Raw genomic sequence first — 13,466 nt, forward strand, 5'->3', positions numbered from 1 at the left:
ATTGCCCCCCCCCAAAAAAGTAGCTATAAAGGACATTTTAAAGACAAAGGAAAATTTGAACATGAACTATACTCAGTGATTTTATACCAAGGTTATGTTCCTTGCATATGATAATGGCATTGTGGCTATGGAGGACAGAATCCTTGTACTCAGAAGACAACATGGAGTTTTTAGAGTGAAGTACCACACCTGCCACTTACTTTTAAATGGTTCAGCAAAAGAAAATACTGTATAGAGAGTAATAAAGCAGAGTATATGGGAGTTCATCATACTATTCTTCTTTTTTAAGATTTTTTTTTTTTAAGATTTTATTTATTTGACAGAGAGTGAGAGAGAGAGAGAGAGCACAAGGAGGGGGAGTGGCAGGGAGGAGAAGCAGGCTCCCCTCAGAGCAGGGAGCCCCATGCAGGGCTTGATCCCAGGATCCTGGGATCACGACCTGACCTGAAGGCAGACACTTAACTGACTGAGCCATCCAGGCATCCCAAGGTTTTATTTTTACGCAATCTCCACACCCAGCATGGGGCTCAAATCACAACCCTGAGATCAAAGAGTCACACACTCTACCAACTAAGCCAGCCAGGCACCCTGTATTCTTTTTTATTTTAAATTTAAAATGTTTGGATCCTTTCGTGTTTCATAAGCATGATGGTGGGGTGTTCACACCATTGTGTGACATGTGTTTTCCTCAGACCTTGGCACATTACTCATCTGATGTGAAAACACAATAATTAATTAACTAATTAACTAATTTAAAACATTTGGAGGGTGTACGGGGAGCACAAAATCTCCAGCTTAGAAGAACAAGGCTTGAAAGATGCAGTTAAGAACAGGCTCGAAATCACTTGAAGGATCAGCCTGGTGAGGACACCACTTCCCTCAACCCCAGGCACGAGATGCTGCAGCGTTCAGCCCTAATATTGCTGGTACAGGGCACCAGGATGCCGCTACTACACCCACGCCATCACTTCTCCCAAAGACTCCTCCTTACAACAACCTCCAAATGAGTAAATGAGATGGTCACTTCTGGATGTACCATTAGAATTAAAGTATAACCTGATCAGCTGACTATAAAGGACAAGGCGTAGCTTGGGGCAGAGGAGTTGAGGGACGGGGACTTCCAATGAATCTCATTCTGAAACAGCCAGGTGGCCTTCTCACCCTTAAGACACTTGATCTAGGGTAAAGAAATGTGATCAAGTCTGAGGGTTCAAGATACAGAATTTCAATACTCCTTTAAATGACAGATGAAAAATAAGAAGAACACTGGATTAATAAAATCCACTTTTTCTATACCTCCATCTCAAGGGAAGTTTTCATGTCTATCTTTGGGTGTATTATTCACATTATCTAGAGATTTCTAAATTAACTTAAGTTTTTCTAGCCTTAAGTTCTTCTAGCCTTCTATCTGGAAACCTGATACAATAAATATGATTCGATATCTGTTATCTTTTTTTAAAAGATTTATTTATTTATTTATTTTAGAAAGAGAGAGTGCCTGTGAGAGTGCAGTGGAGGGAGGCGCAGAAGGAGAGAGAGCCAGAGAGAGAGAGGCACTTAAGCAGACTCCTCACTGAGTGCAGAGCCTGACGTGGACCTCAGTCTCAAGACCCGAAGATCATGACCTGAGCTGAAACCTAGAGTCAGACACCTAACTGACCGAGCCACCCATGCACCCCAGCTCTTATCTTTTACGATTCTTTAAAAATATATAGATATGTTTTAACACATTTCAAAGGCATTTAGGGAGGACTTTTGCACAATCCCCAATTTGGATTAACAACACTGCTGCTCAGCACTATGGATATATTTACACGGAAAGAGAAAATATTATTAAATGTGCCCTATGTAACCAATAGTCTTCTATAATATAGTTAATCATTATATCAACCCTTCCAAGTACAGATATGATAAGAGACATTGGCGGCAGGGAGGTGGGGGGGGCACGTTCCCTGCTCATTTCTGTATCTCACATTGCCACTTTGCAAACTGTCTCCTTCAGCATGGTGTATAAGAAAGAGAAAGTGTATTAACCAGTTCAAACTGAGGCCTGGAAAATTTAGTCATCACTTCTCAGAGAGATCATTGGAATTTTGAGTTTTTATACCTGGAGAAAGGATGCTGGTGTGGAGAGTCAGGAGATCCATTGTCCCATTCCAAGGGTCTATGGGCTCTGCTTGAGCAGGAAAGAAGACCAATGGAAAGGACCAAACTTTAGAGTCCGAAGGACCTGCATTTTAATCCCAGTTATTGCATTTCCCACAGTGTGGCCTTGGACAAACTGCTTAACTTTGCAGATCCACAGATTCTTTATAAGATGGATTACCCATCTCATAGCATTGTTGTGGTTATTGAAGGAGAGCTCATTAGGTAAAGCCCTCAGAACTGCACCTGACATGCAGTAGTGCTAAATAAATAGCAACTATTATTAAGTAATGAAAGTTTCAAAACCTAGGCAAAGAAGAGCAGAGACATAAATTCCCTCCAGACATGAGAACTATTCTGGCCACTGACTGACATGTAAATCATGTCTAACCCTCTCAAAATAACCCACCATAACGGAAAGTCATTTCTATGTTTAAATTGGACAAGGTACACCCCTTTCACCAAGCTGCCCCTTTCTCTACTGGCTCCGTCCTGGGTCATCGACAGGTCTGAGATGACAATGGCAATGTGGAGTTGAAACCTATCTTTTTCCAAAATTTAAGTTTAAGCTTAATCAATTTGCATTAAATGTCAAGCATGGTCCAGCCATGGTGCTGGAAAATAGGAGATACAGAGGTGACTGAATATCCCCAGCCTGCCCTCAAGGAGCTCCCAACTAAGGAGGCCAACATGTGAATAGGAAAACTGAATGGCATATGGAACATACAAGTGTGAAAAAATACTACTGTGAAAAATAAGACTGAATGGGATATGGAACATACAAGTGTGAAAAACATACTACTGTGAAAAAATAAGACACCCTAAGTTTTATGAAGCCTTTTGACCCCATCTTTATATATTTTCAACATTTTATTCTGTTCTTCACTTTGTTTTCCTTAACAATTAAAGACTCAGAAAATAGGCCTAAGTCCAATGTGTATTCAAATAAGAAAACAGAATTCACCACTTTCGGTTTACTTGAGAGTTGCCATCTTTAGGGCACCTGGGTGGCTCAGTTGGTTAAGCGTCTGACTTTGGTTCAGGTCATGATCTCGGAGTCTGGTATCCAGCCCCACCTTGCGCTCTGTGCTCAGTGGGAGTCGTCTTCTTCCTCTCCCTCACCCTGTGACCCTACCCCTGCTCGAGCTCTCTCTCAAATAAATAAATAAAATCTTAAAAAAAAAAAAGAGTTGCTATCTTTGTCTCAATTGTGCTAAAAACGTCAGCTCTATGATTCTTGTTGCTAGCATCAGAAGAAAAGTATCTAATACATGCCAGAAACGATCTCTCTGCTACACTCTCTGTGAGAGTCACAGTGGGGATTTGGAGTTTCAATATACGAATTTTGTGGGAACATAATTCAGTCCATAGCATTGTGCCTCCGGCCCCCCCCAAATCCATGTCCTTATTGCATACCAAATACATTTCATTCCATCCCAATGACCCTCAAAGTCTCAACTCATTCTAGCATCAACTCTAAAGTCTAAAATCAAAGCTTTCATCTAAATATCTAAATCAGTTATAGGTGAGACTAGATTTGTGATTCATCCTGAGGGAAAACTGCTTTCCAGCTATGAGCCTGTGAAGTTACATGCTTCGCAAATACAAGATTTGGTCAGGCAATCCCTATTCCAAAGGGAGGAATAGTTACTGAAATAAGGAAGGAATAATAGGTTTCAAGTAAGTGGAAAACCCAGCATGGTAAATTCCATTAGATCTTTCAGTCTTGAGAATAATCCTCTTAGGATCAATGCCTGGCCTTCCAGACCCACTGGGGCAATGGCCCCACCCTGCAGCTCAGCCAGGCCAGGGTGGTTCCCTCAAGGCTCTGCCAGCAGCAAACCTGCCCCCTATGCTCCAGTTATTTTTTTTTTTTAACCTTCTCACATCTTTATTTGAAAGGCACAGCTAAGCCCACCCTCGATACAGCATTCTCCCTTCTCTCCGCAGCGATCAAACGACTGAACACAACAAAAGCTGACAGTCTAAGAGGCTATATACAGACACAGGTGTGGGTGTTGCTTGTTTTTTTTTTTAAACATTTTTCTGTCTTTTTTTCTTTTTTTTAATATCCCTTTTCTTAAAAGACAAGCTAGTATACTGGAAAAAGGGGAAAAAAATAAAATAAAAACCAAGACAACTTGAGTACCCTCATCTTTATTCGGGGAGGGGAGAAAGGGAATTCTGGGACGCCCGCCCGCCCGCCCGCCACCCCCATCCCCTGCTCCTGGCTAGGCTCACTGTCTCCGCCCCCTCTCTGGGAGAGGACAGGTGGGCGTGGGCTCTGGAACTAGCGGAGGAGGTGAGTGAGTGGGGAGGGGCGTGGGGTGCGGGAAGGGGCAGCTAGCGGTGGTGTTTGCATGCAGTGCCAGGGTGGGAGGCTGGGGGGCGTGTGCCCTGAGGGGCCTGGCGGCCCTGCAGTCAGGTGCACGTTCGCGGAACGGGGCTGTGCAGGGGTGTTGGGCTTCTTGAGGCTTTGCTGTCTTCTGACCTGGCCTCCCATTTGTGCCTCCAGGCCTCAGCTGGCCTCCTGTGTGGAATGAGTGGGCATTCGCCCACTCAGGCTGCAGGGGAGGAGGATGAGGGAGGACGCAGAGGAGAAAGGAGAGGAGTGGGGGAGGCCGGGAGCTGAGGGTGTGAGCGATGCTAGGGGTGGCGCATGGGCAAGGCTAGGACCCCAGCAGGCGGCTACCATAAATACTACCAAGTTCGGCGGAACCCGAGCTACACTGTGTCTTGCGCTAAACATTTCTCTCTCTCCCGTGTCTGTCTCCCCTCTGTCCCCCCACCCTCCTGTCCCCGCTGCCCACTAATCCGACTTCTCGCCGTCATCCTCCTGGTGGGTGTCCCCGTCATGCCCATTCTTGTCTTCCTTGGAGAGGTGGGCCTGGGAGCCCAGCGCGGACAGCGAGAGCAGGCCGGTGCCAGCGCTGACCGCGGGCAGCGAGGGCGGCTGCAGCCCCACGGGCAGTGGGGTCAGGGGCAAGGCCAGAGCCTGAAGCTGGGACAGCTGATGGGCTTGGAGCTGCTGCCAGATGATGGAGTTCAGCTCAGGAGCGGTGACCTGCTTAGCTCTCTCGATGGCTCCCAAGACCTGCTGCTGGTGCTCTTGGGAAAGGTAGGGTAGGACCTGGGCACAAATCCCATTCAGCCTCTTGACGATTTCAGCCTGCTTGTGCATCTCAATGTTCAAGCCCTAGGACATCTCATAGTACATCACATAATGACGCTGCATCTCTGACTTCTCGCTGGCCAGCTTGTCACATTCCAGCTTGAGGCTGTGGTACTGAGCCTGCAGCAGCTGAAACTCGTCTTTGATGCGGTTGCAGGAGTCCGAGGTGGTGAATTTGAGTTGCTGGGGTAGGTGAGACGAGCCCTGCGGGGCGGGGGAGCGGCCCCGGTCAGGGCCAGGTGGGGGCTCCAGTTATTTTAACAGAGAAAATTTAAAACAATGTTTAACTAGGTAATGAAGAATTATTCACTAAGTAACTGAAAAGGCAAAAAGAACACTGAGCTTTCACAAGTAGCAACAGCAGGAAGCAGTTCAGTTCATAGCACCGGGAGAACAAAGGGAAGAGGTTGTAATTATTAAACCTTAGAAGCTTGGAGGACAGTCCCAATGGATTGGGACCAAGGCTTCTGAAAAGGGGTGCCAGCCAGCTGAGCTGGTGTCTCTGTAGGGATTCAATGAGTTTGCCTTTGCAAGCTGGTGAAATCTCGACCTAGATCCAACTGTATGTTATTTGCTAGGGCTGCCATAACAACATACCACAGACTGGGTGACTTAACAAAAATCTATTGTCTCACAGGTCTGGAAGCTAGAAGTCTAAAATCAAGGTGTCAGCAGGAAGGTTTCTTCTGAAAGCTATTAAAAAAGGATCTGTTCCAGCACTCTAGCCTTGACTTGTAGACACCTCTCTTCCCCCTATGTCTCTCCACATAATCTGCACTCTATGCATATCTTCCTATAAGTACAGTTGGGCACCTGGGTGGCTCAGTCAGTTGGGGGGCTGCCTTTGGCTCAGGTCATGATCCCAAAGTCTTAGATCAGGCTCCCTGTTCAGCAGGGAGTCTGCTTCTCCCTCTGACCCTCCCACCTCTTGTGCTCTATCTCTCTCTCTCTCTCAAATAAATAAATATAATCTTTAAAAAAGAGAGAGAGGGGCACCTGGGTGGCTCTGTGGGTTAAAGCCTCTGCCTTCAGCTCAGGTCATGATCCAGGGGTCCTGGGATCGAGCCCCACATCGGGCTCTCTGCTCAGTGGGGAGCCTGCTTTCCCCTCTCTCTCTGCCTGCCTCTCTGACTACTTGTGATCTCTGTCTGTCAAATAAATCAATAAATATCTTTAAGAGAGAGAGAGAGAGAGACATCAGTCATAGTGAAATTAGGACCCACCCTAATGACTGCATGTTAACTTGATTACCTCTTTATTTTTTTTAAGATTTTATTTATTTATTTATTTGAGAGCAGAGGAGGAGCAGAGGGAGAGGGACAAGCAGACTCTGCACTGAGCTTAGATCCTGATGCAGGGCGATACCCCATGACTCTGTGATCATGACCTGAGCTGAAACCAAGAGTCACATACCCAACTGACAGAGCCACCCAGCTGCCCCTTGATTACCTCTTTAAAGATCCTATCTCCAAATAAGGTCAGATTCTGGGGTACTGAAGGTTAGAACTACAGTACATGAATTTTAGGGGACCCAGCTGAACTTGTAACAAACTGCTTCTGGAATGAACTGGCTCTGCCAGAGTGAAGCAGCAGCATTGCTGGATGCTGGTGAGAGGAACAGGAAACCAACCAGAAAAAAACCAGAAGCAAAGAGGAAAGAGTAAATCCCTTCTTCCTCATCTTGCCATGCAGTCTCCTCCAGTGTTCCTTATTGACAGAGCCTAAAAGGAAGCAGCTGGCAAAGGAAAAATGTGGTTGGCAGAGTCCCAGTCCCTGCATCACAAAGCAGAACAAAGAAGGGTGGATTTGAAGCTGAGAGCCAATGGGCTAATAACTAGCACAGTGCTGAATAACTGTGAGTTATTCTTATTAATCACTAGCATCAAAATTTTTATTTTCATTTCCATATATTTTTATAATATAATAAGAAAAAGTTGTAATAAAATATTTAACTGAACAAACACACTGGCTATGCTGCTAAAGTTGTCCTGATGGCTGGTGGACTGGAACATCACCATGCCACAGCACACATTCATTTGTTCACTGACATACAGCACTGAATCAGTGGCCTTCCTGTAGGAGGCCAAGGTGTAATGTATGTGGTATATAAGGAAATTAAAAATTCAGAATCCAAGTTGTCAATCAGCAAGTGTTTCCTCATTTTATGGCTGAGAAGATGAACATTCAGAAAGAGAAGTTGTTTGACCAAGGTCACACAGCTAATAGGTGAGAGGGCATTGATTTGAACTGAGGTCTGATTCTCTGTGCTTCAATTTATCTGTCAAATGAAGATAACGATATCTATCCAATAGAGCTGTTTATGAGGATTAGATGAGATCATACATGTAATGTGCATAACAGATACAAAGCCTGACATGTACTAAGATTTTTTTTTTTAAGATTTTTTATTTATTTATTTTGACAGACAGAGATCACAAGCAGGCAGAGAGGCAGGCAGAGAGAGAGAGGTGGAAGCAGGCTCCCTGCTGAGCAGAGAGCCCGATGCAGGGCTCGATCCCAGGATCCTGGGACCATGACCCGAGCCAAAGGCAGAGACCCCAACCCACTGAGCCACCCAGGCGCCCTTGTACTAAGTTTTTTTTTAAAGTTGGCAAAGGGGTGCCTGGGTGATGCAGTCTGTTAAGTGTCCAACTCTTACTTTCAGCTCAGGTCATGGTCTCACAGTCCTGGGATCGAGCCCTTTGTCTGAATCCCCACTTGGGATTCTCTCTCTGTCCCTCTCCCTTAGCCCTTCCCACTTGTGCTATCTCTCTTTCTTTCTCTTTCTCTAAAATAAATAAATAAAATACTTTTAAAAAATAAATAAAAATGTTAAAATAAAAATAATTTAAAAGTTGGCCAAATCTAGGGCTTTTTTTTTTTTACCATAACAGGCTATCCTATTCCATGCACTTGTCAAAACTTCACAGTATTTGGAAGATAGAACTGTGAAGAATTGAGGTGGGGCTGGGAATAAAATTCCTTAAAAAAATTTATTATAATGTATTTGCTATCAAATCTTTCTGAAGGCAATCATCCATTTTGGACTCCCACAAACTATAGACAAATGTTTTTTGAGCACCAGTCACAGAGTAATTACTGGAGATACAACACTGAGACACAGAGAGCCCCACCTTCAAGTGTCTCATCAACTACCTGAGGACTTTGTCAAGCAATGACACACAATCCAGACTATGATCAACAATATCCAGTATAGGGAAACCTGACGCAGACTTGAGGAAGTCAAAAAAAGCTTTCAAAAGGTCATATTTAAGCTGAAATCTGAAGAACAGAAAGGAGATTGGTAAGCATGTCAAACATAAGGGAAAACAGGAGAAAGAGCCACAGGTAGGAGGGAGCAAGGAATATTCAAAGAACTGTAGAAAGCTGACTATAGCATGGAAATTGGGATGGGCAACAGATGGAGCTGGTAAGACCCCCAGGACTTACTCCTGAAGGGCTATGTGACCCATAGGACCCTGGACATTAACTGGAGGCAGTGTAGGACCACTGCAGGGTTGTAGCAAGTGAGGGACAATTAGATGTGCACATTATGAAGATCAGCTTGGATGTCACATGGAAAATGGCTTGGAGTGAGGTAAGAAAGGAGGTAGGGAAGTCAGAAAGCTGCTACCTGCCAGCAAGCCAGGTGAGAGATGATAGAGATCTGAGGGAAGTGTTCTGGGGATACAAAAATACGAATGGATTCGAGTAGCATTTAAAGGATAGAGCCTAATGAACTGTTGAACACTACATCAAAAACTGATGATATACTATATGCTGGCTAACTGAACATAAAAAAAAGAAAGAAAAACAAACAAATAAATAAATGTATTCCAGATATAAATAAATAAATAAACAAACAAACAGTAGAGGCATCTTTGATCAGAACCGCCAACACAGGCCAAATTCACACCAAAACCATGAAAAAGACAGGCTGTGGCATCACTGAGAAGTACTATTCATGCCTGGGCAATGACATCCGCACCAGTGTGTGTGACAGAGATTACCATTATTCCCAGGAAGAAACTCTGCAACAAGATAGCAGCTTTGCCACACGTGAGACGAAGCGGCTTCAGAAAGGCTTGGTGACAAATATCTCCAACAAGCTGCAGCAGGAGGAGACAGAAAGCAGATATAATTGTGTGCCTGAGGTCTCAGCCCTGGATCAAGAGATCAATGAAGTAGAGCCTGACACTAAGGAAATATTAAAATTCTTGGAATCTGGCAGTATGTCCAACCTGCAGTTCACTCAGCCTACAGTCAGGATGAATTTCAAACACCATGCGGAGCCATTTGAATCTTTCTGCTGTGCTGTAGTATCTTCAATAATCCTTGGACAACAAAAAATAAATCAGGGGTGCCTGGGTGGCTCAGATAGTTAAGTGTCTGCCTTCGGCTCAAGTCATGATCCCAGAATCCTGAGATTGAGGCCCGCTTTGGGCTTCCTGCTCAGCAGGACCCTGCTTCTCCCTCTCCCTCGCGGCTCCCCCTACTTGTGCTCTCTCTGTCAAATAAATAAATAAAATCTTAAAAAAATATATCAATCAATCAATAAAAACTAAAAAAAAGTAATAATAATAAAAGGTAGAGCCAACAGGGTTTGGTAGGTGACCAGAAGTAAGGAGTGAAGAGCAAAAGAAAAGAATAAAAGAGAAATAAAGGAAAATGCCCAGGTTTCTTCTTTGGGCAACTAGATGGCTGGTGATAACCTTTACTAGGACGGGCACACAAAGGCAGAGCAGCTTTAAGGCAGAAGCTGATAGGTTTAGAGTTGAGTTTAAAGTATACAAGGGTCATCCAGATAGAGATAGCAAACCACCCTATCTTTTTCCATTTCAATTTTTGACCAGAGTCCTGCCTCCCCAAGGAACAGAGCTGTCTGTGAGCCAACCAGTAAGTGCCCTGCATACCACCTGTTACCTAGAGTATTATTAGCCTCTCATTTTAATAACCAATACATTTAAATTTTCTTCCCCTCCAAAATGCATCCTAAATGAGAACAGGATATGGGTGTAATCAACAGATAATTATATACATACTATGAAAGCTGTTCAAAATGAGACCATTCTTATTCAATTGATAGAAACTTTCAAACCCAAATCAAATTTTTGTTCTTTATTTTGCTATCACCAACAAGGAGAGATGGTCCATTTTTTGTAAAGTCATCCTGTCATAGTGTTCTTCACAAAAACTAGACACTAAGGAATGGAACACAAGTGATTTGAATTTTTATTCTTGAAGTGAAAATCCTAAACTTTACAACATTACTCAAATTTCTTAATCTGAGAATATAGCCAGTTTAGAAGCAGAAAACATTATAGCTAAAACATTTAAATAAGTGGCTATTTTTCATTCAGAAATTCCTGCATACAACGTTCTTTTCAACAAATTTTGGCCAGTGTTGGAAGATATGTTAAGTATAGTTCTGTTCTTCTCCACAGGGGTCAAGTAGCAGCTGCAGGGGAGGAAATGGGGATGTTTTTTCAGGTGTAAGCTTCTCCTAGGTGGGAGCTGCTCTCCATAGAAGGAGGCGTGGCCAACCCCAGGACAGAACCTATAGTGGGACTATACCTTGGAAGACTGAGAAAATAGAAAAGCCACAGCCCACCTAATCACAAGGAACCATATATATTGAGAGAGACTGAAAACTTCCACTTCCTCCAGGAAGCCTTCCTTCATCCTACTCAGGCTGGTTTAGATGTGTCCCAGATTTGCTCACGTAGGGAACCTTGGGCATTCTGCCATGGCACTTGACACACCTTATTAGAAACATCTGTTCCAGAGACCATTTCTGGATTACACACACTGGTGTGCATCGTGAGCACAGAAACTGTGTCTTAGATATAATCTCCCTAGTGTCAGTCATAGAAGATATTCAGCAAAATCTGATTTAAAAAATAGTGAATGCCCCCCACACATGTTTCTCAGGAAGCTATACCATCAATAAGGACACTTAAATATTTAGAGTTAAATACAAATAAGCATGTACTTTTATAAAATCTTATTGACTTTTAGCTCTTCTACTAACATAATAGCCAGCTCCCTGAGAAATTATTTTTAAGAAGGACTTTTAAATGTGCCCCCAAATAAATGTGGTTTTGTTTTCGGTCAGCCACCGCATGAAATTTGTCTTTTCTCCTCTGTCCTCATCCACCTCCACAAGGCACCATTCATACATCATTTAATTCAAATATATGTATCTAGTGCATACTCTATAGCAAGCACTGTGCTTAAAGCAGGATATGCAGCATTGAACATGATAGAACCAGGCCCATGCCCTCATAGAGCTTATAGTCTGGTGTCCACCACTCACCTCCAAAACTCTAAAGAGTCAGAGAATGCCATCTGGGCATAATACATTTTTATCTTTAAGCTCTTGAAAATGTAATACATTGATAAGGCAAGCCCAGGCTAATTCAGGAACATACAGAGGCTTGCTGTCTAGAGTTAAATAACAAGTCTGCAAATATTTTAATTTTCCCAAAGCAACTGAGAACTGATCAGTCCAAACGGATCCATTCTGAGGCATATCCAAGTTTCCTTTTGCCTGCCTTCAACGTGGGCACCTGGACAGGCATCCTGACCACCATCTCAAAATAGCCAAAGGGAGACTAACGGTGTCACGCAGCATCACTTCCTAAGGTCTCTCAGTTGCCTGCTTATGAGACACCCTTGTGTGAGTTAGGGAAAGGTACCCCTTCAGGGCAAGAGCATTAGAAAAAAAGGCATCCCTTCCTCCCCAGCAGATGTAGCCCCACTCAGGGGTGCACAGCTGGATAAGAGGAACTCAGCCAGGATTTCAAACCCAGCATGCCCCCTCAGCATAGTTCCAGACCAACGCCCTGCTACCAGCACCCTGGCCCATGCACTGGGCAAAAAATACATTAGTGCATTTATATTGTATGTGTTTTAAATTATCCTTATAGCTAAGGAAAACAGTTTTTCTGTGAAATTACTGACCTATATGGAAATCCTTTCCTAAAACCCAGCATCAGCCGCAGGAACTTTAAACATGATTCAAAGGCATTAAACTTTTTCCAAGAATTCAACTTATTTCTGCCAAGTAATTCTGTAACTCTTCAAAACTTGTGACAACTGAGCTCTGAGCAATTCAGAAATGGAAAATGAGCACAGTCTCTAGCCATGTGGTTTGGGACTAAAGCCTTACACCTCCCTGGACAAATATCAAGGTCAGTGTTCCCACAATTGCCAGTCATATCACTAAGGAAGTACAGTCTAGTAGTTTTTGAGTCTTTCAGAGTTTAGATTCTCAATAAGTCATTTTTCTCAAGTAGCAAGTCAAGAAATCCCCTCATCCTAGCCATATGATATATTAAAATAACCCACTCCCTCTACACTTTGGGTTCAGCTACTTTCAAATAAACTATAAACTGGTAATAGTTCAAAGCACATGCATAAGGAAAACATACAAACTTAGTCATTTTTTCCATCACATCATTCAATAAACCTCACTTGAAATGTGGCCCTCATGGCAGCTGGGGTAGCCATGCCCCTTTGAGATCTAGATAGGACTAGTTTAAATCCCAGTCCTGGACCTGTGGAAAGTCCAGACTCTCCTGAGATTTCTGCAAACTAGCAGGGCAGTGCTCAGAGCTCCTTTAGCTCTGATTCCCAGGCTGCCTGGCCACCCATTCTGCCTCCCTGGGCTTGTTCTTTACCCTGGCCCTGGGGTGATTCACTTAGGACCAGCACTTGCATGTGAGACCCCAAGACAGGAACACAAGGCAAACATGGGAAGACATTACAGGGCTGCCCTACATCAGCCAACACTCATGTAGACAACCTGCTCTCAAAGGTGTCTCGGGCACTCAGCACTGGGCATATCTCACTACCCACACCCAGCATGGGTCTTGCTCATGCCTCTTCCTCCTTCTCCTCTCCCCTCTTTCCTGTCACCACCACACCCTAGGTCCATATTTTCCATACAATTTGAGGTGAGCCATTCAGCCCCTCCTTCCCAAGTCACCCAAGCCCCAACTTCAAGTAAACCCTTCAAGGGGCTCAGCTGAACAAACAGGCCATGTACTCTTTCAACAGAGGTCTTGACTTACAGTTGTTTTTTAAACAACATTCACCATCCTTGAAGACAGCTGTGATTTCAAAAGAGCCATTTCTTTTTGCTTTT

The 13,466-nt window shown here is 43.8% G+C and overlaps 2 pseudogenes; one reads left to right on the top strand and one right to left on the bottom strand.

The window, feature by feature from the left end:
• Window positions 1-624: 624 nt before the first annotated feature.
• LOC125090235 (uncharacterized) lies at window positions 625-717 on the top strand (annotated as a pseudogene).
• A 3,292-nt stretch (window positions 718-4,009) lies between these two features.
• LOC125100929 (TLE family member 5-like) lies at window positions 4,010-6,913 on the bottom strand (annotated as a pseudogene).
• Between the last annotated feature and the right edge of the window lie 6,553 nt (window positions 6,914-13,466).

Source organism: Lutra lutra, chromosome 1 (genome assembly GCF_902655055.1).
Source record: "Lutra lutra chromosome 1, mLutLut1.2, whole genome shotgun sequence".
Taxonomy (NCBI): Eukaryota; Metazoa; Chordata; class Mammalia; order Carnivora; family Mustelidae; genus Lutra; species Lutra lutra.